At 31.3% G+C, this 7720-nt stretch overlaps 1 long non-coding RNA gene across 1 annotated transcript in view; it reads left to right on the top strand.

Annotated features, from left to right (window-relative positions):
• The first annotated feature begins 5629 nt into the window (after window positions 1-5629).
• LOC111085468 overlaps window positions 5630-7720 on the top strand; it is an 11476-nt gene continuing 9385 nt past the window's right edge. Inside the window, exon 1 of the long non-coding RNA XR_002610299.1 lies at window positions 5630-5790. This is a non-coding gene — a long non-coding RNA (uncharacterized LOC111085468). The remainder of the gene's footprint in view (window positions 5791-7720) is intronic.

Here is a 7720-nt window from a genome sequence, read left to right as displayed (position 1 = left end):
AATTTATATCAACTATTGTTTCATCATTTTATTGTTCTATGTCTTATCACCGTTTATTTCAATAAATTAACACAGAACTTTCCAGCAATTAGTAAATATTCTTCATCAACTTGTGTTTCAGAGTACTCTTGATACTCTCATGATTTATTATAAGACATTCGATTTTGCTTTGATTAATCACATTTTTTTATATTTTCAATAAAGTAATTTGAAAACACTGTATTAGATTTTTGTGGTTAATTAGTTAACCAGTTAATGCAATCTAAAATATAAATGATCCACATCTAGCTATTTACTAATATATTTCCATAATCATAACAACAACAAAAAATGGGAAAAATACGATTACAAACAAAGTTAAAAAAATATGCCCGAGCTAGTTCCTGTAGCTGTGTGTACTTTGTTTCATATACTGGTGATAATTGTAAAGTGTGTGATTGTATAACCACGTAGGTGTTAACCTAGATTATTTTATCTTCACGGTGGTTGTCGTACAATCTATTCGAAATTAGAAATATAAAAGCCTTAACAGATTGATTGCATTCCCTGGTAAAATCATTTGACAATTTAAGAGAGCAAGAAAAACAATTGTTATATGGAGGGGCTATCTTCAAAATCTTCCAACGATGAAAACACAGCCACATCAACTTTTGAAACTTACTTTGATCCGCAAGACCAAATAGCAGAAAGTAAACAGTACGAAACTAATGTAGAAAGCGACATAAAGTGCGCAAAACACGCGTCTCCTAGTGTGAAGAACAAAAGTATGTACAACGATACGAACTATTCAGAAAAACGTGCGACGAAAAATTCTGAAGATCCTAAACTTTCGGAAAATTATATTGCATTAAATGAATATACGAGATTCGTGCACTCAACCACGAATAATCAGAATACAAAGGACAATGTGAAAAACAGTACTGAAACAGACTTAACAAGGATTCAGGGCAGTCATAAAGAAACTTCACATAATGACAAGACATCAGAACTTGCAAGCAATCTGAGTTCAGTGCAAACTCCTCTATTCTGTACATCTTGTACATATTCTGTACATTCCACTTTACCCCAGCGACCGCTGAGTCTATAAGTTCATTCGTATATAATATTGAAATTCTTATTAAACTAATGTCTTACAAGCAGTGCACCCGTTCTGTATTTTAATCCTGTAAATTGGAACCGTTTGGTTTTTAACGTTTTTGGCCTCTATAATTCATTATGAATTACGTATATTCGCTTGGGGGTTGTTCTAAAGTTAAGCCTGTAAATTATTATCCATCTATTCGGTTTCTGTATAATTAAGTTAAAGAAAATTGTTAAGCCGAATTAATCTTAAAATTAGGGTTTCGCAGCTTTCTATTTGAGGAAAGTTTCTTTACGTTGCTGATATATATCTATATACGTATACAAAGTATGTGTAGAATGCAAGAGTAAATAACTCACCAACGATGAGAACTGTTTATTATTTTTTCAAAATAACTCTCCTTTTCTGTTGATAATTCATAGAGTAGTAAATATATTTGTGAAAACAAAATAAAAAGTTTTTTTTTTCTTGTTTGATTCTGAAATTCTGTACTCACAAGGTGTTCATACACATTCCTTATGTTGCATTTATATTTCACACAAAACGTATAAGCCATAACATTCTCTTATTGTCCTTATCTATTGTATGCTGCGTTTCTTAAATTATTTCGGTGTTAACAAACCTTTTTAATGGAAACAAAATTTCCCTGGCAACTAACTCTACCTCTTAATTTACAATACACAATAGAACACTTACAAAAACTTTCACAATTAGTTTACGATTACAATTTGTACTAAAAAATGTGACTAATAACGTAAATAGAAAATAATGAGTTATGGTGGTGATGTACGGAGACAAAAATGGAATTAATGATGAATCTCTAAGATTAGGTGGTGGATACAACTGATAGTTATAGTAAATATACATTTACGTTGAACTTAGTTGTGGTTTACCCAGGAGACAATGTTGAGGTACACATTTGGGGGTAGTGGAAATGCGCAAAAAATGTTGTTCACGATATAGACAGAAGATAGTGGTCGTTTACATAAAAGATGAGCACGATATACAAAAGAAACTGCAGTAATGTATGGAAAAGAAAAATTACGGTAAATATTTGTAATAATTTTGGTATACATAAGAAGTGACGGTCGTTTACACAGAAGCTGTTGGGAATGTAATTAAGATATATATTTAGAAGACGGTGGTCCACACAAGAGATACCAATGACTTACATTTTATGCTATTATTACAATACTATTATAGCTGAAAAATTTCAACGGTTATTCAGTATTTGGGCATATATAAAATTAGCATAACAAAGCATATATTGATTCTCCTGTAACTCAGTTTTATGTATGTGTGTATATATGGCAGATCTTTAGTTGAACGAGCCAACCGGTGGCTGCATGAGAGACCACATTTTTACGTAGTGAGCTGTGAAACTGTTTTGTTCAAACTAAGTGCTCCTGAAGTGAACTGCAATGCAAGTGTTTACAAGTGTTTGCAACTCCCAGTACCCACTGTGGAGCGTTCGACGTCTGAGGTAAAGAGATTACGAATTCTGTTTTTTGTTCTTGTCTTCGTAATAGTTTACTGCAACTATGAGCATGGGGAACAGTGTCTTCTTAAAATATTTCATGTGATGGTGCTGTATATTCTCTGTTTAGTAACTGCTTCATGATGATGGCGTTATGTATAATCGTATTTCAATAAATGTTTCATAGTAGTGGTATGAATTTTTCAAAGAACTGTGGTATAGTTAAAGGCTTAATAATGTAAGATATGTCGTTTGTTTTGATCAAATTAATTCTAAGCAAAATGATCTACATTATTCTAACATTACCTCAAAGTGTATAAACGTTATATCATTATATATATATATATGTTTTATTTCCAGAGTGGTTTAAAAATTAAGTACTTGCGATTTGTTTCATCATTTATGTTTGCCTTGCTAAAGGTTTCTTTTTTGACGAAATCATGACTCCGAATGTCCTTTATAACGTCAATACTGTACAGTGTAACATGATAAGATAAAAGCCTCTCGAAGAGCATTTCATCATAATTCAAATGCCAACAACATGTTACCCAGATATCTTACTCTAACCTACTGGGTTTGATCTATTCTGCCACTCACTATTATAAAAATGTATCCTGAAATTACGTGACATTTTCATGTTACGAAAAACTTAAACTATGCATGTAAGTGCTTACGACAAAATAAAGATAATCGTGTCAAGTTTTTTCTGTAACACGCGACCCCAGATGGCTGAGTTGTAAGTCTGCAAACATATAACGCTAGAAAATACCAACATTTCCTGGTCAGTCTCAACGTCAAAATGTAAACACTTTTGGATGAATCTTTAGTTTTTTTTTCTCCTCAAGGAAACATAGGTAATTGGAAGGCATGACAATTTTTTTTACATCCTACACAATGTATTTCACTGCATCTGTGCATGTGCCAGTAAATGCTCTCTACAACTTAAGTACATTATGTTCATATTGCTCTTTCAGTTAGAGTTTATATTTTTCATTTGTGTAACATTATGTGTAAACAAACACTGAATTTATTACGAGACACTTTAACACAGATATTCCAACAATGATAAGGTAACATGTGATGTATTATCGTTTACACATGTGCAAAGAACGTCACATTTTATTATATGTTTGTCAGTAGCAATCAGCGTTCAATCTCAAATATAACAGATTTTTAGCAAGTACACTCGAAGCCTCACTAAAGATCATAGATGAGATAATTATGAATCTGGCTTAAGCGTTTATGATAAACATGAGAGTAAAAACAAATGAACATTTAAAAACGTTACTAAAACATAGACGAGACAGTCTTATATTTACCCAGACTTACTTGAAAATTCATATATGTTTGTTTGTTTGTTTTTAATTTAGCAAAAATCTACAGGAGAGCCAACTTCACTGGCTGTCCCTTATTTAACAGTGATAGACTAGAAGGAAATTCATATACATCAACAAATTTTGTCTCGATAAGGAAGATATATAAACTTAAAAGATCAAACAATTGATTAATGCTGACGTTTATTGTATATATTAGAAATGACAAACTTTTTCACCATTAGAATTGATATGTGCAATCATAGCTTGCTTTTTCTCAGGATGTGATGGTTTTGAAAAGGACCTTTAAATTTCAATCATTTAAACAAATAATTTTCTTAATAATAATAATATCCCTTGTCTTCACTATCTTCAGGAGGAGCCCTCATTTGAAATACATTATGTCTACTCTGTATAACTCAAAGTGCCCAGTGTAGTAATAATGAGGGAATATTTAGATGTTCAATTAACTGGCTGTGTAAGTAAAACACATCTCTTTAAACAAAACAGATAAGACACACATCAGAATGATTTATATGGAGATGATGATCATATAATTGAATATTTTGAAAATATTCACCACAAAGTATACATTCATCACTCATGACTGTAAGTTTGTACATTAATTTTACACACGTATATATATGCACACAAGCTTTTTATAGTGCATTTAAATACCTAAAGGTACAACTTATTAAATACATGGTGATTTATTTTAACCTGTACTTACATACAGTAAGGTCATTTCGAGAATTTGTAAACATCAGTTGTTTCTTTACTCTATAATTAGATATGGTGGCTTTCATACAACCACGGTTATAATTGCCATCCATTAGTGTCAATAATTAATGTCCTGCCCTGATTGTAGACAGATGAAATGTAAACTCCTATACAAGTCTTTTTATACTTCTCCCACTAGAAGTTGACAACGCTATGTCCTGCTTTTACTCTATAGTGATTTTCTATTATATGATATTACATACACAACTGCTGTTTCTTTAAACTATAATTATGCTATATGATCACATTCTTTTTAAACTATAATTCTCTCCAATCATTGTCAATAATTGGCATCACATCATGAGAATATGTCATTAACTACTATAATTAGATATAGCTGATTAATGTGAAACTTAAACCATGCTATAATTATTATGAATAATTGACGTCACATCATGATAATCTGTCATCACATACTATAATTAGATATGATTGATTCATGCAAAACTTGCTTATAGCTATTGTAAATAACTATCGTTAAAAATGGTTAAACCACCTCGACTTCTCCACCATAGTTCCTATACAATTACTAGTATATTTAGCTTCCAGCTGCAATGATTGCTTGTGTCGTGTAATTAAGCATACTATGAAAAAGCCATTGAAAGTGTTATGGTGTGACTGAGTAATTAACAAATTTTAGTTTCTTTTGTCAGACTTTTTTTTCACTAACACAGGAATCCCTAGTAGAGAGATGTTGATTGGCTTTTCTCACCACAATGTATTCTGTAGCACTATCAAAATTCAGATGACAGGTAGTTGTTTTACACAAAAATACCTTTCATACAAATAAAATTCAAAACTCTAGACAATGTTTAATCAACATATCTAAGTATTTCAAGCGATATTTAGCTGTAGTGTATTTGACTTTTTTATTCATTTTGTATTACTCAACTGTCAAAATATTCATGTACACTAAACAATAATACGCTTCTGTCTGATTTACTTTGTTCTTGATTCCAGGCTATGGGTATCTCCTGCCAATAAAGACAAGACCAAAGTTTCTTGTTCTATAAGTTACCTTAACCAATTACCAAAAGAAATGAATGAAAATGCTAATAGATGTCAAAAATGACACTTTGAACCACTTTCTAAAGTAGTGGAAAGTTTTAACTTTTCAGTAAAATCTGGAAATATTCAAGGTAAGTTGACGTTACGATAATGATAACAAATAAAAGAGTGTAATGATTATTTGCAAATGGATATGAACGTGATGAAATATCCATGAAACTTGGTCACTGTTAGTTCTCTTTTCACTTTTATTTCATCAAAACGTTTGAATTTTTTTAACAAAACAGTATCCCTGAACATATATTTTACAACGTTTTGTATAATGCCTAGGGTTCAGTTTACTAGTTAATAATTAAAAACGTATTATTTTCTACTAAACAGATAATTTTTTTTTGCTAACCTCCAGATTAATATTAAGAGAATGGACTTTATGTAACTTATTCATATGTAACATCAGCAAATGTATAAGGAAACGTAATTTTATTTACAATGTTTGACTTACAGTGATAGAATATCTCCAAATAATGTTTTTCTGAGTTTATTTTTGTTATGATGCTCAGGAAATCTGTTAGCAGCAGAAACATTTGGAAGTGTCTAACATAAAAAATGTCGAAAATATAGAGACAAATGAATGTATCTGGACAAGTTCTACTTCATCTTCAGACAAAGAAATAATTTTCATGTTGCGCGTGTATTATCTTCAAAATTATACAAACACACCTTGTGAGCCATTAGGTATGTATGTCAAGATTGCTTTCTGCTTTTCGATCATCCAGCTAGTTCATGAAAATGTATAATGAGATGTGAAAGACTTATATAGGTGAAACATTACCAACTTTAACGGTGGAAAACAGCGTGTGTGGTCAAGGAGACAAAGCAAGCTAGCTTTCCAGTGAACCGTATTTACATGAACCCGCTCATCGTAAACCCTCGATAAGATATCAAGGAAGTTCCAGACTAGAAAGAAAACTTTATATTGTTTGTAAGTTTGTGAAACTTTTGTTTATGAATAACTATAAATATAACTAACGCGACGCGCCAAGGGAGTGTCTATTATTAGTTCGCTATAATCAGCATACTATAAGCTCCGAAAACTATCATTGTGATTTTTAGAACGTTTATCAATCGGAAAAGTTGTTTGTAATAACTATTTGTAATAATTTTTATTGTAAATTGTACTGTTGTGTGCATAATAAAACGTATTTGTGTTAAAAACAAAAACGGTGTGTGTCAACCTTGTTGGCAAATATCGTAAATTGACTAATATATCGGCATACATTTAAATACTAAATCCAAAGTACAACTTAACTACTAAATTTAAATTATCAGTTAACTCAGTTTCAGACTATTTGAAATTCTAATACGTAACATAATAAATTGGGGGCTCGTGTCCGAGATTTAAATCAAGGATGAAATTCGATCTAAATTATAATTTAAATTGAATTTATATTTATCAGTGCCAACAAGATTTGATCATGTCGGATTATCAAGATTTTCTTGTATCACCCTCCCTAGAACAACTAGAAAATACAACAAAACAGGATTGCTCGAAATTGCCAAAGTTTTAGAACTAGAAGTTAAAAGGTCAATGAGAAAAAATGAACTAAAAAAGCGTATTATCGAAATACCAGTCGATGATGATTTGTTGCCTGAGGAAGCATTAGGGGAATACTCTAGTGTCACTACTAGCCAATCGGTATTGAGTGATAAAGATTCAGCTAAAACTCAAACAAATCGAGCTCGAACAAACTCATATTGAAGCCGAGAAAGAACGAGCTCGTATTGAAGCCGAGAACGAACGAATTCGTATTGAGGCCGAAAAAGCTAGTATTGAAGCAGAAAATGAAATTAGGTTGAAATAAATGGAAATTAGACTCAAAACTGATCGACCAAAGCAAAATGAAAACTTTGAACTTAATCGATATGTTAAATACCATCGTTCAATGAAAACGAAGTAGATAAATATTTCTAACATTTTGAGAAGGTTGCCAAAACTATGGAATGGCCCACCGAAAAATGGTTATTATTATTACAAAGTGTCTTAACTGGTAAAGCACAAGA

This window comes from Limulus polyphemus, unplaced genomic scaffold (genome assembly GCF_000517525.1).
Source record: "Limulus polyphemus unplaced genomic scaffold, Limulus_polyphemus-2.1.2 Scaffold409, whole genome shotgun sequence".
Taxonomy (NCBI): domain Eukaryota; kingdom Metazoa; phylum Arthropoda; class Merostomata; order Xiphosura; family Limulidae; genus Limulus; species Limulus polyphemus.
This window is presented reverse-complemented; position numbering and strand designations above follow the sequence as displayed.